The sequence below is a fragment of the Hemicordylus capensis genome, chromosome 2 (genome assembly GCF_027244095.1).
Source record: "Hemicordylus capensis ecotype Gifberg chromosome 2, rHemCap1.1.pri, whole genome shotgun sequence".
In the NCBI taxonomy this organism is placed as follows: domain Eukaryota; kingdom Metazoa; phylum Chordata; class Lepidosauria; order Squamata; family Cordylidae; genus Hemicordylus; species Hemicordylus capensis.
The window spans coordinates 137,639,962-137,661,445 of NC_069658.1; the positions used below are offsets into that span (position 1 = coordinate 137,639,962).

The 21,484-nt window shown below is 43.3% G+C and overlaps 1 long non-coding RNA gene across 1 annotated transcript; it reads right to left on the minus strand.

Moving 5' to 3' along the window:
- Positions 1-793: 793 nt before the first annotated feature.
- LOC128343192 (uncharacterized) lies at positions 794-19,101 on the minus strand. Its single transcript, XR_008315380.1, has 3 exons — positions 19,037-19,101; positions 2,278-2,353; positions 794-1,103 (listed from the first exon to the last, which is right to left on the minus strand). It is a non-coding gene; the product is annotated as an uncharacterized LOC128343192 (long non-coding RNA).
- Between the last annotated feature and the right edge of the window lie 2,383 nt (positions 19,102-21,484).

Genomic DNA, 21,484 nt, shown 5'->3' on the forward strand with positions numbered 1-21,484 from the left:
AGCTGTTGCCTCCAACCACCAGCCCTCTTTAACCTTGGAGATGCTGAGAGAAGCCCCTCGCCTGCTGCTCTCCCGCTGCTGGGTCATCATAGCCTTTTCTATTCTACCGGCCATGGCAAGTTCTAATAAAATCAATGCCACCCGGGTTTCCTGCATGCAGATGCGCCTTGCTGCCCCCTAAGCTGATCCCTGAGATACGTCCATCTAGGAGAAGCTTAATCTTTTCCCTGAGCAGGGTGAAAGAACATAAATGGAACTGGAGGTTGCAAAGTGTATTTTTTTTAATTTTAAAAAAACCACACACACCCCACCAGATCTACCACGTGGTTTATTTTAATCCCCCCCCCCTTAGCTCGCATTTGATGGCAGGGGGAGCGAAAGAGAGAAAGGACTCAAATTGTCCATTTCTAGCACGTATTTTGAAGTCTTCTCCCGGAAATAAAGACTCTTTGTCGTTTGATTTCTTCCCCAAGCATATACACACACATGCACACACAAAGAAAGAGAGCTTGCAGCGCTGAAGACCAAACGATTCTGCTACTTTAAAAGCTTTGTGCAATGTTTTGACTACCACAGAATCCTACTTTAAAATAAAAAAATAAAACTTTGGTGCCACCTCCCCCTTCCTTCCTTCCTTCCTCGTTGTCTGCGCTTCTGTAGCTGACTGTGATCGTGTACAGCCTATGGAAAGCAACAATCAAGATTCCCAAATGATAAGGTGTCATCACCTTGAAGGCAAGAAAGAAACAGAGACGAAGTTAAATTATAACGCTGAATCTTTATTTCCAGTAAAATGTCCTGAACCTCTTCAACAAACCATGTGGGGGGAGGGCTCTTTTTTCTTTTCTTTTATCTCCTCCTTCCGTGCCAAATGTAATACCCTCCAGACTTTAATCTGGTACGGGGCGCGGGGGAGAGATGAAGTTAGCATTGGAAAAATCAATATATACTATAGTGAAGGGGAAAGCAATTTGAATTGAAAGACGTGACAGTATTGAAGCTTCTCTGTTTCTTTGGTCTTCAAACTGTAGTCTATCTGCATCAGAGAAGAAATAGAACCTTAACGCTTCTTTTGATCAGCTGCTGCCTGGAGGGTGACCCATCTGTGGAATGAGGAACCTTGGGTTAAAAAAAGGAGATGAGATCTTTTTTGGTCTAAGATATCGAAACTGTGTCAACTCAATTGATTCAACTAGTTGATACTCCAAGTCAAGAAGCCAAGAGACAAACGTGGAACTGGGAAGAGGGGAAGGATGTTGATCAAATAAAGTCAGAAGGAGAAAGCAAGCCTACTTGCACTTTTCCATAATGATGTCTCTAACGTTTATTTTCCATTGATAAATTATGATTAATAATCATAGGTGCAACCCAGTTCTTTTAAAATCCATGGGATTTATGCCATTGTCTTAAAAGACAGGAAGGGTTGCCAGTGTAAAATGATAACGTAAATGATATAAACAGTGATGTAAAATGTCTTCACATTCTATGTAGCTTTGATTATTATTTTACTTTTTTTTCCCTCAGCATACACTGACTGGTCAGGCAGAGAAACATTTTTCAAATCCTATTGATGCTGGGCTTTTTTCTTTTCTTTTTTTGTTTTGGTCATCAGAAGCATCAAAGAATGTTCCTCATTAGGAGGCATGTCTGCAGCATCTGCATTTGGGCAAAAAGACAAATGGAATACTGGGCACAATCCTACTTAAGTTAAGCATTTTAAGACCCAGTGACAGAGTTATGTATGTGCTCAAATCTCTCCCACTGGAATCAAATCAATGGGGGCGGGGGGAACTGCCAAACCAAAAATTTGGTTTGATCAATGCAGCTGCAGCTCATGATGCCATATCAGGATGTTTTAAGATATTTAAGATGGTTTTTCTCCTTACATCTCTTATGGCATCTTGAAATAATAATAATAATAACAACAACAACAACAACAACAACAACAACTTTCTAGACTACTTAAACCTTGCATGCAAATTTAGAATGTTCAATTAGTGCTATTCAAATGGGAGAAAGAAGAAATTTTGGGCAGAGGTAATGCTGCTGGATTTAGAAAATCAGTTTGGAAGGGACCCAGAAATAAATATTGACTTCCATGGTTTCATGCAGACAGATGAAGCAAACACCTCCTAAGATGATGATAAAAGAACATTAGGGAAGGGAGGTTACTATCTTTTCTTTTGCCAGGATGTCCATGTGTCCTGGCAGCAATTTTCTATAAATCATCCCCTCATGAAAGGAATGCCAGGACTTTACAAAAAGTCTTTGACGTACCTTCAGCACTCAAGCAGATAATGTGTCTCTTTGTCTTTTAATAATATATTCTGACTTCTCCTGTCAGCCAGCACTCCTGGAAAATAAGAACGGCAGGGTAGAAGGAAGCTTGGAACTTCATATCAGCCCTGGGAAGCTTGTGCCACACCAATCCTATAATCTATGCAAAAGAAAAAGGAAGAGAGACCAACCCAAACCAAAGCAAGTCTTCCTGAAGATGGTTTCTTAGATGACCTCATTTCCAGAGAAATGCCCATAGGTTTGTCTTCCTAGTCACTTAGCCTGCATAATTATGTACAGATTGTCCTAGGTAGCACAATCATTGTACAATAGTCAGAGAGAATGTCACTGAGCTTAAGGGCAATTTTTCATTTTAAAGTACTGATTCATCTCTCCAGAACATCATAGCACCATGTGGCATAATGGATGTCTCTTAATTCCTTGTGCTGTGCAGAACTTCATAGCATTGGCAACAGTTCACGATGGTGTGTCTTATTAAGGAAAAGTTGACCTGGCAACAGTACTATTATTGCTGTTCAACACCATATGGGGAGATTGTCAGGTTAATTCTTGATACAGAGCTCTTTCTTTAAGAGCAGCTTCACAAAAATGTTACAAAATGATTACATAGAAGATATTTGTACATAAGATTAATTTGGGAAATGTGTTTCTAATTAAAGCTCATGAATAGTCACTGGCCTGGTTGCCTGTGGCAAGTAAGAACAGGTTCCTGGCAAGTAAGAACAGGTTCCAGGAATCTCTAACAAACTGGAGGAGAGCTGGTTCATTCATTTTGTTTCACGCCACTAAAGTATCACAAACCTCTAACACAGGCATGTGTGGGCAGATGGATAAATACACATTTTTGTGGGCTGGTGCTGGTAATTTTTCTCTAGGTTTGGTCCAGATACAGAGATTTTTTAAAAAATAATAGAGCTCAAGGTCACCCATTTAAGTTAACTTGTGGCATATTCACAACAGGACATACCAAGGAACTTCTTCACACCATTTATAATCACCTTGTGGAATTCATACCACAAGCTGTGGTTACAGTAATTCCTTAGATGGCTTGTTAAAAGGAATAGACCCAGGCTGCAGACATAAGGCCTAAGGGCCTTTTATCAGGCCAGTGTGACCTGTGGCATTCCTACCTCATTCTGCATGAACACTGAATTGTCTTTAAAGTAAGGAAGCTGATACTCTAAGCAGGAGAAAGGGTCTGACTCAGCTACTGAGCTGACACTGCATACATCAGTATCAGGTCCTTCTACCATTACCATAAGCTAAAGTGTCAAGGAGTTGGAGAGTATAAGAGAGCAAATGCCATGTACTGAAGTTGAGCAAAGCAGAATTTCCAATTTGCCACATTATGGAGGACAAAAGTGGCATGTAAGAAGGGGGCTTTAATGGCAAGAAATTAGGAGATGCAAGAGCTTCTGCTGAAAGGAGGAGGCAAGATGCAGGAAAGTGGCACATTGGGACTGGTTTGTAAGGGGAAGAATGTCTAGAAATTAACTACTGGTTCTACCCTTGCTCACCTTTCTCAAAACTGGCAATTTTAGGAGGAGAGTTTTTTATGTGGATTTCTGCTGGGTATCTGCTGTGTAGTAGCCCTCTAGCCCATTCTTGAGAAGGCAGATCTGGCCACAGTCACTCATGCCTTAGTCACATCACGGCTGGATTACTGCAATGAGCTCTACGTGGGGCTGCCCTTGAAGAATATCTGGAAACTGCAGCTTGTACAAAATGCCGTAGCGAGGGTTCTATCTGGAGCTGCCCGGTGTAATCACATCACACCTATTTTGAAAGAGCCACACTGGTTACCAGTGTGTTGCTGGGTGCAATTCAAGGTGCTGGTTTTGACCTTTAAAGTCCTTAATGGTTTGGGCCCGGGATACCTGAGGGACCGCCTGCTCCCAAGAGTTTCTGCCCACTTGACGAGGTCATCTGAGGGGGCTGTGCCGACAATGAAGGAGACTCAGTTGTCGTGCACGTGAGACAGGGCCTTCTCTGTTGCTGCCCCCAGGCTTTGGAATGCTCTCCCAGTGGCCATTCGCTCTTCAGACTCCATCACAGTTTTTAGAAAGCTGGTTAAATCTTGGCTTTTTATCCAGGCCTTTACATGATTGTTTTATTGCTGCTTCTTTGTGTTTTTATCCATGTATAGTTTTCTGTGTTTGTGTAATATATATTTTAAATCAGATTTGTTTTTATAGTTTTAGCTAAATACTTTTAACTGTCATTTTTATTATATGTGTTTTAACTTTTGTAAACTGCCTTGGGATTGTTTTTAATGAAAGGTGGTATATACATTTAACAATAAATAAATAAATAAATAAATAAATAAATAAATTTGAGTTTGACACCCCCAGATTAGACAGATCCGTGGAGAATAAGGTTACCTATAACTATGCATAGGATAACTAAAGGTTTCATGTACAGAGATAGTATTCCTCTGACTACCTACTGGCCCCCTACATGCATTACAGTCAGGGCCGTGCCAAGAACACGCCCACCCTGACATCACTCATGGATGTGCCAACATGTTCTCAGCATGTCCTTTACTCATGTGTAAAGGGTATAATCCAAATTGCCCCTCTACATGTGCTGCAACAGGGTAGAAGGGCAATTCGAATGCTCACTCCTTACATGTGAGTAAAGGCTGTGCTGAGAATGTGTCAGCAAGCAAGTCCTTGAGTAGAGTTGGGGCAGGCATGTTCTCCGCATGGCCCTGACATTAATGTGTGTATGGGGCAAGCAGGGGGCCATGTTCATGTGAACTGGCCCCTTGACAAACAACAGAGATGGGCATCACATTCCAGTCCTACTTGTGAGTTTCCTGAAGCACCTGGCTGGCTGCTGTTGGAAACAGAATGCAGGCTTTGATCCTTCAAGCCAGTTCTTATGTTGTTAGATTACAATCTACATGAATGCAGAATAGGGATGTGCCCGAAGCTCAGTTTGAATCATGGTTCGAGCACATTTTGGGAGCGGTGTGGGGGAACTTTAAGAAAGAGGAGAACAGGTCCTTTCCTGCTGGGGCAGTGCTCGGCCCAAGTACCTCCACCCACACAGCACCAACACACACATGGCATCTGTATATGAGTGGGCTCCATTTGCATGGTCAGCAACACCGTGCTTCCACATATTAATTTTTGCACAGAAACATCTATTTATATATCTGTTTGTTTGTTTGATTGATTACAACCATTACTACCCCATATTCCACCACAAAATCTTCAAGATAGTTTATAATCAATAACAATGCAATGACAAATAAAATCTGCATTCATTAAAACGGGGGGGGGGGGCAGTAACCAGACTTGAATCTGATAAAATAGATATATGTCATATTATTTGATGCAGCTCTCAGTGGGGCAGTAAGTTGTGGAGTGGCACAGAAGGAAAAGAAGCTGCCCCTAAAATGACCTCAGTCATAATTTCATGGTCCTCATATTATAAGAATAAGAAATAAGACAGACCACAACTGTCAAAGCTGTGAACAAGAAGTTTGGGTCAGGATACTTTAGGACAAGACAATCTTTCTAAAAGGTACATTGAATGTAAAAGAGAAACTCTCCTCGTGGGTTTAATGATCTTTCCTAAAATCCTGAACAAAAAGTTCTGCATCTTCTGTCTATATTCAACAGTGATGTGAATAAAAGAAAGTTACACCTTATGAACCACTCAGCTAATACATTCCTTCGGGAAGGCCCATGGATATGAGTAATAGGGAGTACTGACAAAAACATTATGTGATCTTCTGAAATGTGTAGGTTAGGCACTGAGATTATCTCAGTATTGATCAATTTATGCTGAAATCTCTGATCTCATCATACTCCAAGCAATTTGTTTTCTTATCTTATACCCTGGAGACATGGGCATATGCAAGAATTTATCTGGTGGGAGGGGATGTTATACATATAAATATATAAAATTAAGCTCCACATTAATCTTGCCATGAATCACGGGGGGGGGGTCTCCCCTTTCTTCTCACCCCCTCCATGGATGTCCATGCCTGGAGAGAAGACAGTCAAGCAATTTCAAGCATCCTAAGAACATAAAAACATAAGAACAGTTCTTCTGGATCAGGCCCAAGGCCCATCTAGACCCAAGGCCCATCTGTAGGCTGGAAGCCTACAGGCAGGAGTTGAGGGCATGCCCTCTCTCCTGCTGTTACTCCCCTGCAACTGGTACACAGAGGCATCCTGCCTCTGAGGTCGCAGGTGGCCTATAGCCCTCCGACTAGTAGCTGTTGATAGACCTCTCCTCCATGAGGTTATCCAAACTCCTCTTAAAGCCATCCAGGTTGTTGGCTGTCACCACATCTTGGGGCAGAGAATTCCACAAGTTGATTATGTGTTGTGTGAAAAAGTACCTCTGTTGGTCCTAAATTTCCTGGCAATCAATTTCATGGGATGACCCTTGGTTCTAGTGTTATGTGAGAGGGAGAAGAATTTCTCTCTATTCACTTTATCCATACCTTGCATGATTTTATAGGCCTCTATCATGTCTCCCCACAGTCATCTTTTTAAAAAACTAAATAGCCCCAGTTGTTGTAGACTTGCCTCATAAGGGTGCTCTAGGCCCCTGTTCATCTTGGTTGCCCTCTTCTGCACCTTTTCCATTTCTACAATGTCCTTTTTAGATCTGGTGACCAGAATTGTATGCATTACTCCAGGTGTGGCCACACCATAGCTTTGTATAAGGGTATTATAATATTAGCAGTTTTATTTTCAATTTCCTTTCTAAGGATCCCTAGCATGGAATTAGCCTTTTTCACAGCTACCGCACATTGAGTTGACACTTCCAACGAACTGTCCACCACGACCCCAAGATCCCTCTCCTGATTAGTCACCGACAGCTCAGATCCCCTCAACGTGTACTTGAAGTGATGCACATCCCAATGTGCATCACTTTACACTTGCCAACATTGAACCACATTTGCCATTTTGTCGCCCAATTACCAGTGACATCTGGCTGACATCCAGACTAAATTACTCAAAAACAGCACTATTAAAATTAATAATCCTTTAGACTTAGTATGTCCTGAGACTTACTAAGTAGTAGTACTACTGAGAGAACCACCAAATGGTGCAGCGGGCAAATTACTTTACTAGCAAGCCAGAAGTTGCCGGTTTGAATCCTTGCTGGTATGTTTCCCAGACTGTGGGAAACACCTATATAGGGCAGCAGCGATATACTGTAGGAAGATGCTGAAAGGCTTCATCATACTGCATGGGAGATAGCAATGATAAACCCCTCCAGTATTCTACCAAAGACAACCACAGGGCTCTGTGGTTTCCAGGAGTTGACACCAACTCGATGGCACACTTTATCTTTCACTTTAGTACTACTGAGTAACTTAGTCTGGATGTCAGTCACTGATCTCAATAGCATCTCCTTAAGTCTCTTCCATTAAAATCCATGTATTTATGAGTTCTTAGCTTTGGCTGGACCATACGCCTTCTTTTAAAGAAAACATTGTCTGACAGTTTTAAAGAAAGCTCTTTCAGCAGCCGTACCATTATTTCAAAAGTTGTTCCAATAAATATTCCCCTCCTTGCCTAATAGCAAATTTGAGGAACAATTTATGCTGGAGAATAAGTATTGGGGCAAAGGGGAAAACTCTGATCCAGATCATCCCCACCCCATCTGCATTTTAGGGGGGGAAATATGTCAGAAGCTCAAATCCTGGATGTATCATCATATTACACTAGTTTGGCCAATACATAAGGTTCCAAAAGTAGCAGTCAATAATCCTAATAATCCTAAAGGTTCAGCAGTGAATCCAAAAAGAGAAAGTGAGAAATCTAGGTATAGCAAGTCAACAAGAGACTTGCATTTTGGGTGGTATATGAATGAATAAATGAATAAATGAATGAATGAATAAATGGCATTCAAAACCAGCATGGCCAGTTCTGTGAGTGTCTACGTTTTGACTTCTGCTCTTCCATTATACAAGCCTCTGGTTTTTGATGAGGCTTCATCACTGATGATGGGCACTGATGTTCAGTCAAGTTGGCCACTGAAAAAAGCACTTTAGGAATGCAAGTCACACCCACATACCTGGGCGGGACAGGCAGAAAAAGAGCAGTCTGGACTTTGGCATCTGAGTGAGAAGCGTGTGTTTGAAGGTCAGCTGCTGCAGCTTTGGGATGTTAATGGAAAAGAGAAAGCTGATTGACTTTCTTAGGATAAATGTACTGATTTTGCTGTAAAATTGATACTGCCTGTGTACCTGCTACTGCACTACTATGTATGTATGTATGTATTATTGTTATTATTATATCATTACATTTTATATCACGCTCTTCCTCCTCCAGAGCGGTGTACTATATACTTAGGTTTCTCTTCACAACAACCCTGTGAAGTAGGTTAAACTGAGAGAGAAGCGACTGGCCCAGAGTCACCCAGCAAGTCTCATGGCTGAATGGGGATTTGAACTCGGGTCTCCCCGGTCCTAGTCCAGCACTCTACATTTCCCCAAAGCTGTTTACATTAAAATAGAAAGATAAACACAAGTAAATGCAATTTTTTTTATTTTATACACAAGTAAATGCAAAGAAAGCAACAATAACAGCAGTCACAGCAAAGTAAAACAAAATAAAACCAGGATTAAAGGAAATAAATTTAATCCTGAATAAATAATCTTAAATAGGTCTTAAGGGTCCATGTAAAACACGAGGCGGTTTCCACAATCCGTGGGAACCGCCGATATGGGGTTTCCGAGGAGAGCAGGCTTAGCCCACTCTCCTCACAGACGACCCGTCAGTTGGCTGCAGGCAGCTGAACCAGCCACCCACATGACTGTTGGCTCCGTTATGGAGCAGGCGGGGGCTGGGGAGTTTGGGGGCCGCATGGACCCCGGAAGCTCCAGCATGCCCTGTGCAAGCATGCAGGGCATGCTGGAGAGATTCCCCGAGCTGGGAAGCTTCATTTAGCCTCCCCGCCGGGGGTCTCCTCATGAGTTGCTGCAGCACAGAGCTGCACCGCAGCAACTCACAATAAAAAAAAATCGGGTAAGCAGAGTGCTCGCTCTGCTAACCTCGGCTAAGGAGAGGGGGAAATAGTGGGGCTTGCTGCCGGGAGCCACACGGCTCTCGTGGCAGCAGACAATCAACAAAGAGCGGGCCAGGCTCCCTTCGCCCACTTTTTGTGGATCGTAAGAATCGCCTCACCATGCTGGTGCCTGGCAGATCACCTTGGGCAAGTGCTTCTCCATGTGCAGCACCATCGCTGAAAAGGCTCTGTCCCTGACCTGGCCAGTCAAATCTGCATTCACAAAAGACCGGAGAGCAGAGACTGAGGAGGTTCCTCGGGCCCTGGAAGGGATGAAGGCCTTAAAATTGTTTGGTCCCAGACACTGTAGGTTTTAAAAGGTCACGTCTAGCACCTTGAACTGGTCTTGGAAATGCACTGGTAGCTGATGCAGTCAGCACGAGATAGGTGAAATATGCTCATGATGACTTGTGCCTGTCAACCATCTTGTCAGTTCATTTTGTATCAGCTGAAGTTTCTAGATCATTTTCAATGGCAGCCTCACATCAAATACATTGCTGTGATCCAATTATTCATTCATTCATTCATTCATTCATTGTGGAGCCACCATTGAATGAACAGGTTCAAAAAACCCAGGCCACCACCAATCAGGGGCTGTGCTTGGGGCTCCCACCATGCCACCTGTGTCTGATATCAGCTTTGCTCGCAGATGGAGCCATGCACCCCGTTTGGTTCTCCCTTTAAAGGCTGGGAGAGCAGCTCCTGGCCACACTACGAATGCAGTGCTGGCTGGTACTTGCTCTCAAACAAGGAACATGGCCCCATTTGCAAGTGAAGCTACACCCGCTGAGTCTGATGCCAGATGCAGGGGGCGTGGTGAGGGGGCTGCAGAACTGTGGAGCAAGGGACATGTGTTCTGTTCCAGCTAGTTTGTGAATGGTCAAGAAGCTGGGTGAATCCATTGGGGCTTGCATAGTGTTTTTTCTTTCTGGGGACAAATGCACTCAGGCCCAGATCTGTGTGTTTGTGGTGAGATGTATATACAGTACGTGAGAGAGGATGCTTATTTTGCAAGGGCCCGCGTAGGCCCCATCATTAGGTCCAGAGTCCAAAATTACCTAGTTGCACCCCTGAGTGCATGGATTACTTCAGCAAAGTTTAATCTCTCTTGATAGGGGTGCAGCTGGCATTTCAGACAAAGCTGAAAAAAGGCACTTCCGGTCACTGTCATTACCTGGGCATCCAGGGTCAGGGATGTATCCAGGATCATCCTCAAGATGCCAGCTTGTGACTTCAGAGAGTGTGCAAACCTATCCAGAATTATATGTAACCTTCCATCCAGATTAATGGAATTCCCAACCAACCAACAGCATCTCCATCTTGTCTAGGTTAAATTTCAGCTTGTTCACTCTCATCTTGCCACCATTTCAGGGTTCTCACTGCTTCCCTAGGATTCGGTGATAGAAAACATTACCTGAACCGCATGTTGAACAACATGAATGTGTTTATTTACAAATGTATGAGAGTCGACGGCCAATTTTATAGCGGTGGAGCAACAGCAGGCATACAAGCACCATCAAAGCAGAATCAAGGGGGTACAGAGGATGAGCTTCCTCTCTGGCATCTTGGGCTCATTACCTGAATGTCCAGCTGCCATTAAGATATCTCTAGTATTTTAATGCCTAGTAATGCAAGGAAAAACTATGCATGCAGTTTTACAGCTAATTGCTCAGTAAAAGATATAATGGTTTCTCCTGGCTTCCAGTGAGTACAAAGGGGCAAGGCTGGTTGACAAAAACGTAACCTCACTACAACTATTTAAAGGTGTTTACATTTTTCCATTGACATTAATGGAACTTTTAAAAACACAGCTTTAGCTGGATTGTACCCATGCTTTCTTACAGGGAAAAGGATTGTCTAGATGTAATAGGAAAATCTACTCTTCCACACTAGAGGATCGTATTACCTCTTGCTTTGTGATAGCCAGTTGACACCCAAGTGTTTTTAATGAACCTCTCCAATTATCAGCCCATTAGGATGAATAAGCAAAGTTTGCACTTCACTTATTGGCACTTCAGCTTTCCTGATGAGGTGACTCACCAAGCCAATAGTACATTTGTTTACATTTTGGAGGGTAATATGCAGGCTGAGAATCTAGTATGATAACATGCAAACACCAAACCTACCCTCCCCCACCAAAAAAAAAGTATAGAAATCTATAAGGCGGGGGGGGGAATCTGATGAAGCATTGCTCTTATGTATATTTTGGTTGTTTATTTATCTATTTGGTATATTTTAGATATTTATTTATCTGTCAATGTGTCCTTCATAGAATTCATTTTTAAAACACACACTGAAATAATGAAATATCAAATGTTTAAAATACAAGTCCTAAATGGAAAGAGAGATAGATAGCAGAAAGCCAAGAACCTTTCCCTCCAAAGACCCAGCGGAACATCTATTAATCTTTTTTTTTTTTTTTAGAACAAAGTTGCTAACAGAAGGGTTTCATAGGGAAGTGCATTTCACTGTTAGGGTATCACAATTGAAAACATCCTCCCCTCCCCTTCTCCTTCTTGTTTCCACTTCACTTCAGCCAGAGAAGGTATCTGGAGGTGGGCCAGAATGTTCATCAGAGAAGAAGCACTCACTAAGGCAGAGGTTCCAACCTTGGGTTCCCAGATGTTGTCAGACTACAACTCGTAGTTGCATCCTCAGTCACAATGGCTGATGCTGGGGAGTTGTCCAACAACATCTGGAGACCCAAGGCTGGGAACCCCGTCGGTCTGGACCCAAGCCATGTAGGGTTTTAAAGGGCAACACTAGCACCTTGATTAGAATCCAGAAGCAAACTGCCAGATAGTTTTCCCAACATGGTCCATGTAGATCAATATCCAGGCAGGAATATATATATAGAAAACAGCTATGAAGAAATCATGTTTGGCTTCACAGTCCTATTGCCAAGTGAAATATGTGGAGAGAGTAGGCAGGGATCCCCCCCACACCACCACTTAATTAACCTATGGACACTTGTGCACACTTATGTTTTACTATGCAATCATGGGCTTGTTTATAGATATTTGAAAGGCCTATGTGAATCAGCCTTTTGAGATGCAATGTACTAGAGATAATTGTCCCAATCCAGCAATCCACTGTGGGTGAAGAGACTTCAGAGGAACACAAAATAAGCCTTTTGAATCATAGAAAAGGTTTGTCATGGCCGGCATTCTGTTGTGGCCAGCCAGGCACCTCTGGGAAGCCTACGAGCAGGGCTCAGATGTATTAGCCTTGCCCTGCAGTTGCCACCCAACACCAGAAGTGTAGTCTCTGAAACATGGAAATGCCACATTGTCATAATAACTAATAGTCTAAACCACCCTGAACCATTTTTGGAAGGGAGATAAAGAAATTGAATGAATGAATGAATGAATGAATGAATGAATATATATAATAATAGTCTGTGGTCAACCTCTCCTCCATTATTTTCTCTAAGCCCCTCTTAAAGCTATCTAAGCTACTGCTTAACTGAGTATGCACAGCAATACCCTACTATAACTAACCAGACTGAGAACATATTGAGGCATGAGCAGTTGCTCATTTCTGGACGGCTGCATCAGCTGCTCAGATGACCGGCTGCTCCCGGGAAGGGGGAAGGTGAGCACTGCTGCGTGGCACCCTGGGGTCCCCCCTCTCCTCTCCCACCCCACCCTGTGGCAGCTGCAGCTGACACACGAGCAAAAGAACAAGGTTGACAGAGCACTCACTCTGTTAACCTCATTTAGGGGTAGAGTTTCTTAGGCGGGCTAGCCGACAGAGAACCACCGGGCTCGCCTGTGAACCCAGTGGTTCTCACAATTGCTTAAAACTGGGCTGGGCTCCTGTAGCCTGGTTTTGAGCAATCATATGAATAGCTTCATTTATATTATGAAAGCTTAGGGGAAACCCAGGTTCAGATCCCTGCTTACTGGGAGGCTTGGGCAAGTCATAATCCCTCAGCCTAGCCTACCTCACAGGGTTGTTGTGAGAATTCAAGGAGATAGACACATGCCACCCTGAGCTTCTGGAAGGTTGGATGCAAATATGACAAAGAGGGCTGGTTGTCATGTCTAATGTGCTGTCAAAAGTCAGGCAGAGGAGGGAGGAGGAGGAGGTGTGTGTGCTCCTGATAATTGGTCATCTGAGCAGTGAAATTGTCGAGTGGAGGATCAGGAAGTAACTGTGTGCAAGGTGTAATCATAGTTGATCAGCACTTGGCAGCCAACTTCCTCCACCTTAAATCAAATATAAAATTAATGATGACAGCTGCCTGTGACAACCAACTACAATTTACACAATCACTTCCCTGTCCTCTGCCTGACATTTCTACCACCCAGATGATTGTATCTACCAGGAGTGCATGTGCCTCCTCCTTCTCCTCCCTCCTCTACCGGGATTTCAGTGGCACTTTGATAGTGAGAACCAGCCCATAAAGAAACAGCATTGCTAGCAACTGATTGATGCAAAAGACGGCAATGCAAAAGATGGCAATGCGAATGCACATCTCCATCTTCTCCCTGCTGAACGATTAACTCTCCTTAGGGAAGAGAGCTGGTCTTGTGGTAGCAAGCATGATTTGTCACCTTCGCTAAGCAAGATCCACCCTGCTTGCATTTGAATGGGAAACTACATGTAAGTACTGTAAGATATTCCCCATAGGGGATGGGGCCGCTCTGGGAAGAGCATCTGCATGCTGAAGGTTCCAAGCTACAGAGAGAGACTCCTGCCTGAAACCTTGGAGAAGCCACTGTCAGTCTGTCAAGACAAATCCTGAGCTAGGTGAACCAACGGTCCGACTCAGTATATGACCGCTTCCTACGGTCCTAACAGATGGAGTTTGCATTCCATGCTTCTCATCCAGAAGTGCATCACAAGGTGGGCACCACATTCACATCAAATTTGTATGCATGATTCTTGACCCAGCAAGATAACCTGTGGCCAGAATTCTTTTCCTCCTGCAGATGTCCCTTATTGAACTTGGGTAAAATATTGTAAAACCATATGATGAAATCATCAATATTAGAACACACTGAACTTGGAGGCATATTTGTAAGCAAAACATTTGGCTAAAGTGTCAACTGCTGTGCAAAATTATTGCTGTAGACTAAATTCTTACAGCAAATATGTTACTTTATGTAGCATTCAGGATAAATACTAAGGTCATTCACATCACTGGTAACAAGGGCGTGGAGTAGGGATGTGCACCAACTAGTTCGGCAGTCTATTCACAGACTACCGAACCGGTTTGAAAGCCATTTCAGAGGCGGGGAGGGCGTTGCTTTAAGGTGTGGGGGAGGGTGTCCTTACATCCCCCACCATGTTTTCCCCACTGGCGCTGCTATCAAAATTGCTGGCGCAGGGCGGCTGTATGCCCTCTTGCTGCCCCGGTCAGCATAATACCAGCGCATGCATGACACACGCATGCACACCAACCACTTCTGGTATTACACTGACCAGGGTGACAAGAGGGCATCCAGCCGCCCCACACCAGCGATTTGGGCAGCAGCGCCGGCAGGGGAAACGCAGTGGGGGAGGTAAGGACACCCTCCCCACACCTTAAAGCAACCCCACCCTCCTGGGAGTGCACAGAACTGGTTCCATGCATATCCCTAGTGTGGGGGGAAGGCTGGTGAGAGGCAGGCTCCTACCTGCCTCCCCATACATGATCAAATCTATCTCCAAGGCTCTGCCATTCAGGCCTGGCTTAGGAACAGAAACTGCTTTGGTTGCCTTGTGTGATGACCTGTGAAAAGAGAGAGTTGGGGGAGTGCAACCCTGTGAAATCGCTTGGATCTCTCAGTGTCTTTTGATACCATTGACGATAGTATCTTTTTGGATAGTCTGGCTGAGTTGGGTGTGGGAACCACTGCTTGGAGGTGGTTCCACTCCTAGCTTGAGGCCTGTTTTTTTTTTAAAAAAATGGTACTAGGGGATTACTGCTCACCCCTTGGCCATTGAACTTTGGGGTTCTGCAGGGTTCCATTCTTTCCCTGTGCTGTTTAACATCTACATGAAACCGCTAGGAGAGTTCATACGGGGATTTGGCCTGGGGTGCTATTTTTATGCAGACGACACTCAGTTGTATCTCTCTTTTTCATCAGACGCGGATGAGGTGGTGACTGTCCTGAATGGATGCAGTAATGGACTCAACGAGGGTGAACAAGTTGAGGCTCAGTCGAGACAAGACAGAAATATAGTGGGGTTCCACTCCCCCTGAAGGATCAGGTTCACAGTCTGAGGGTGCTCTTCGATCCAGCACTGTCACTAGAGGCTCAAGGGGCCTCTGTGGCTCGGAGTGCCTTTTACCAGCTTCAGCAGATACCCCAACTGCGAGCGTGCCTGGATAGAGATTGCTTGGCCACAGTTACTCATGCTCTGGTAACCTCTCACTTAGATTACTGTAATGTGTTGTATGTGGGGCTGCCTCAGAAAATGGTCTGGAAACTGCAGTTGGTACAAAATAGGGCTGCCAGACTATTAACTGGGACTGAGTGCTTTGATCACATCATGTCACTGCTTTGTCAGCTGCACTGGCTCCCAGTCCATTTTCGGGCCCAATTAAAAGTGCAGGTTTTAACCTTTAAAGCTGGGACGGGATTACCTGGGAGAGTGCCTTGCCTCATATGTCCCAGCCTTAAGATCTTCTTTGGAGGTGCTGCTCCAAGTGTTCCTGCCAAACGAAGCGAGGTGAGTAGTTACGAGGGAGAGGGCCTTTTTGATGACCACACCCCTTTTATGGAACAGCCTCCACAGTGATGTTTGCCTGGGACCATCACTTTGTTTTTCTAGATGCCAGGTAAAAGCCTTTATGTTCACTTAGGCTTTTAAAATTTGATTTTTAAAATTGATATTTTTTGGGGGGGGAAACAGAGTTTTAACATTGTTTTGTATTGTGTGTGTGTGTTGTGATTTGATGTGTTTTATGTATTTTTATTGCATGTTTTAATGTTGTGCTGTGAGTCGCTCAGAGAACAATTTGTTATGGGGAGGCTAACAAAGTGTATTATTATTATTTTATTATTATTACTCATTATATTGATATACAAACTTTTCCTCCAAAGAGCTCAAAGCAGGTAATGTGGTTTCCTGGTAGTCTCCCATCCAGGAATGTTACAGGGCTGCACTTGCTAAAGGCCAAGCTAGAAGATCACTGGATCAGGTCTCCCCATTTGTGACCAGGTCTCTCAACATCTCTTTTCCCCCCCAAAAGCAAATGTATAAGCCTCCAAACTGGATCAGGGACACAGCTCTGGGGAGACACAATTTTCCTGACCTAAATTGCATCCTGCTGCTATTTGCTCTGCTAGGGAAAACTGTAGAGCTTATAAATACCTATACTCCCCCCACCCCCCCAGCAGGCAGGGGTGTGATTTAGTGTGGGAAAATGTCACAGTGGAAATGGTCAAAATCGACCTCAAACCATCAGCCCTGATCTGAGTTGGGGGTGGGGTGACACGTGGCTGTGTGTTTGGGGTGACACGTGGCTGTGTGGCTGTGAGGAGGGGGGGACATGTTGGGAAATCTGATCTCCCACATCTTGCCTTCTCTGGACCTTATCTTGTGCAGTGGAATTGTGATGAAGGCCTGCTAGAAATATGTTTCAGCACTAGACACAGGACTTCAACTGTCTATCATACTTGTTTGACAACTGGCTTTTAAAAAATGACACTGGAATATCTGATCTTGGAGGATGTTTCAATAGTTATATTGTTAAAATTAATTGCTTATCTTATTTGCTAGCCAAAGCAAGAGGTTGATTAGTGCAAAATAATGGTGAAATACACATTAGTCATTTTTAGAAATCTGTGCATTTATTTATTTATTTATTTATTTATTTGACATTTTTGTATATCACCCACTACTGAAGTCTCTAGGCGGTTTACAGCAATAAAACAAACAAACAAAATTTAACAATTAAAACATATAAAGATATCCAATTAAAATACCCATAAAAACTACCAAATAGCTAAAATGCTTGGCTGAAGAGATGTAACTTCTACAACAACTACTATTTATATACCATGTCTTTATCATTCATTCATTCATTCATTTTTTTTTTCTATACCACCCTTCCAAAAGTGGCTCAGGGTAGTTTACATTAAAATAAAAACAACTAAAACTAAGTTGGCTTTTAGTTGTTTCCTAAAAGCCAAAAGGGATGGAGCAGCTCTAATCTCAGCAGGAAGTGGGTTCTACAGCTCTCTGGGGCAACTACAGAGAAGGTTCTCCTTTGAGTCATTAGCAGATGAGCTGGCTGCACCCTCAGACGAACCTGCCCTGAAAATCTTAATAAGTGATGGGGTTCATAACGAAGAAGGTGTTCTCTTAAATACCTGGCCCAAGCCATTATGGGCTTTATAGGTAATAACCAGCACTTTGTATTTTGCTAAGAAACCTATTGGTAGCCAGTAGTTCTTTAAAAATCGGAGTGATATGTTCTCATTGGGATGTCCTGGGGACCAATCTGGCAGCAGCATTCTGCACCAATTGCAGTTTCTGGACTACATACAAAGGCAGCCCTACCTAGAGTGCATTGCAGTAGTCAAGCCTGGAGGTTACCAGCATGTGCATCATTTTCTTAAGTGAGTGATGTGCATCACTCTCTTCCAGGAAAGGGTGCAGTTGGCAAACCAGCCGAAACTGATAGAAAGCACTCCTGGCCACCACCTCCACCTGAGGTATCAGAGAGAGGGTTGGGTCCAGAAGTACCCCCAAACTGCAAACTTGTTCCTTTCAGAAGAATGTAATCCCATACAGAACCAGCAGATCTATCCTATTTCCCAAACTTCAGCTTCGTACAATGAGCACTTCTGTCTTGTTTAGATTCAGACTCAGTTTGTTATCCCTCACCCATCCCATTACTGCTTCGGCAGGGATTTAGGGAAGTTATGCCATTGCGTGATGAAGCTGACATGGAGAAATAGATTTGCACCAAATCCCTGATGATCTCTCCCAGTGGTTTCATGTAGATGTGAAAAAAACACTGGAGACAGGATGGATCCCCGAGGGACACCATGCAAAAGCTCTCACTTTGTAGAGCAGCAGTCTCCAAGTAACACCTTCTGAAATCTACCTGAGAGGTATGAGCAGAACCACTGCAAAGCAGTGCCACCTGTGCCCAGTCCCCGCAGACAATCCAGAAGGATACCATGGTTGATGGTACCAAAAGTCGCTGAGAGATCCAAAAGGACCAACAGAGTCACCCTCCCTCTGTCAATTCCCCATTGGAGATCATCCATCACACCAACCAAGGCTGTCTCCACCCCTGCTATATTAATGTATTTCTGACAGAAGAAAAACAATGCATATATTAGAAAACCATATAAACACATAACCTGTTAATACAGGTAAGAATCAACAACACAGAAAACATTATTGTGCAATTATCATGGAAGGTATGGCCAAACTGCAAGCTACCAAGAACTAAAATATATCAATACTTGCCAGCACTTAGCAGAAAATTTCAGTTGAGAATATAAAGGAAATATTATTCATGTGATGATGTCCATCTTATGCATGATATTTATTTGGAAGAGGCAATTTGAAACATCTTACCAGAAATAAGAGGCTTCAAAGAGCTGGTCATGCTCAATAAAAAATGAGTGACCTAACAAAACAAAACAAAAAATTGCGTTTCCCATAAATGCTATTCTGCCCTAGTTTGCAGAAAGAACTTAAACAGCATGCAGAAGAACAGTCCCAAAATGTTAATCTTACTTACTGAAACGCTGCTGCATTCACTTCTCATTACTCAGTGGGCTAGTTCTCACAATCTTTTAATTCTGTGGTTGCCGACCTGTGGTGCTCCAGATGTTGCTGAACAACAACTCCCATTACCCCCAGCTACAATTTATTGTGGCTGGGGATGCTGGGAGTTGTAGTTTAGCAGCACAGGTTGGGAATCCCTGTTTTAAATATTGGGGCTTCTGGAGCTGCTCACACTTCTGTTTTGGTATCATGACTACTCAGAAAAGATTGCTGCTTCCAGGTTAGCAATGTGCTAGCCCAAGCACTTGCTCCTGATACCAGATTTAAGATTACCAATGGTGGGAGGAGCCAAGTCTGGCCCATCATCAACCCAGCAGCAGCAATCTTTTCTGAGTTTTCATCACAGTCACAAAACAGGAGCATGCATGGCTCCAGAGATCCTAGATTCTGCTCTGTTACCACACCCACTCACTTTGCCATTTTGGGGGCATTTCAGTGTATTTCCTAAACTCGAACCTCAGCCATTTTCTGCCTCTACGATTGCTTGCTTGGAAGAGAGACACTGACTGTATTTTGGGTAAACAGTCACTCTGACAAAGAGTTTTCCTAAAAAGGCAATACTTAGGTCAATTTGCAAAAGACCTGCCACAAACCCAAGGAAATACCCTCACTGATTGCATTATGCAGGTGAAATACAGAACAGACCCACCTGACTGTTAAGTAACAAAAGAGAAAAGAATGCCAGCTCTCTTCCTTCTCTAGTTTGGTAAGAGTTCCCAAGGTTGGCCAAGTTCTACTCAATTCGTCCTCCCAATCATTATCAGAATTGAGCGAGTCTATATGACACATGGCTTTCCTCTTCTCTCTCTCTTTCACCCTTAGACCTCTTTCCCCCTTCCTAGTATAGCAACTTGGTAACGAGCCTAACCAAGTACTTTTTCATTTCCTGTACCCCTATTACTCCTTAGTAAAGCAACACTTTGTTTTCAAAGCCACGTCTCTACCCTCTTTCTTTCCAGTGCATCCATGTTGCGTCTGTCCGTCCTGCACAGCTCTTAAGGTATTTTTATTGCTGATCATGGGTCTGCACCATTTAACGCTAATTTCCCCCATCTGAGCCAAAACATAGTCATGGAGAGTGGGAGCTGACACGTCTTCTGCAGAACGCTCCTCTTGACATTTAAAAGGGCATGAGAACTAGCACAGTGGGAAAGGGACTCATATGAAGAGGGCAAACCCAAAGCCTAGTTCTCACTAACAGTAAATGAGGTGGCAATCCTGTATTAGTTCAGACAGACTGCAGGTGAGCTGAATGCTCCTCCAAATAAAAATATCCTTGCACATTGAAAACTGGCATGTCAGTGAAAAGGCTTAGCTTAGCTTAGCTAACAAGTCATCTGCTGATGGCTAGAACTAGGACAATAATTAGTTTGCACACTGTTGTTGGAATGGAAGGAAACTCAACTAAGCAAACTGATGATATGTGCTGAAGACATGTATGTCTCTGTTTTCTGTGCAATGCTTTCCAAGTCTCATGAATGATTAATTTATTTTTTCAAAATCTGGAGGCCCAAAATGCTTATCTGTCTCTCTGCGGTGTCTTTCATGCCCCTCGATCTCTAAAATCTTCCACATTATTTCAAGTTGTGACAGACTCAGAAGTTTATCTGGTAAATTCATCCTCTCTAATGTCAACTTTTTTTTTTTTAGAGTTTACAAGTCTCAAATATTTGATACGTGCTAAGTTCACAGTCTTGCAGAAACACACACTTTGTGTATGTAGTTTGAAATACTGTTCATGAATTACTTTCGTTGGCAGTGAACGAAGGTAAAGTGTGCTGTCAAGGTGATTTCGATTCCTGGCACCCACAGAGCTTTTGGTTTTCTTTGGTAGAATACAGGAGGGGTTTTCCATTGCCTCCTCCCACGCAGTATGAGATTATGCCTTTCAACATCTTCCTATATAGTTGTGCCCTATATACTACCAGCTGGGATTCAAACCGGCAACCTTCTGCTTGTTAGTCAAGTATTTCCCTGCTGCACCACTTAAGGTGACTACTATAGTTTAACTACTAACAATAGCAATTACTTCCATCTATTACAAAAACTTTATCATTTAAATAATGTATTTATTATCAGAAGAAGGCAGGCACACTTGCAATTACCAGCAGAGTGTGTGGCAATCATCTGTGAATTTCTAGCTAGTTGCTAGGATCATGTTCAGTGTGTAACATTTCTAAGGGGGCTGACTGCACTCAGAATTGCTGTATTCCAGCAATTCAGCCTGACCCAGGAAAAAAAACAGTTGCACCAGAGCAGTTGGCAAGCCAGCATGGAATTAGGCTCCCCCCCCCCAAGTGGTATCGTGAGAGCAGTGAGAGATAATAACAGGAAAAACACACTTCAGCGTGAAACAGCATCATATCTCATTTCACTTATTGCTTTTACTTCACTTTTTAAA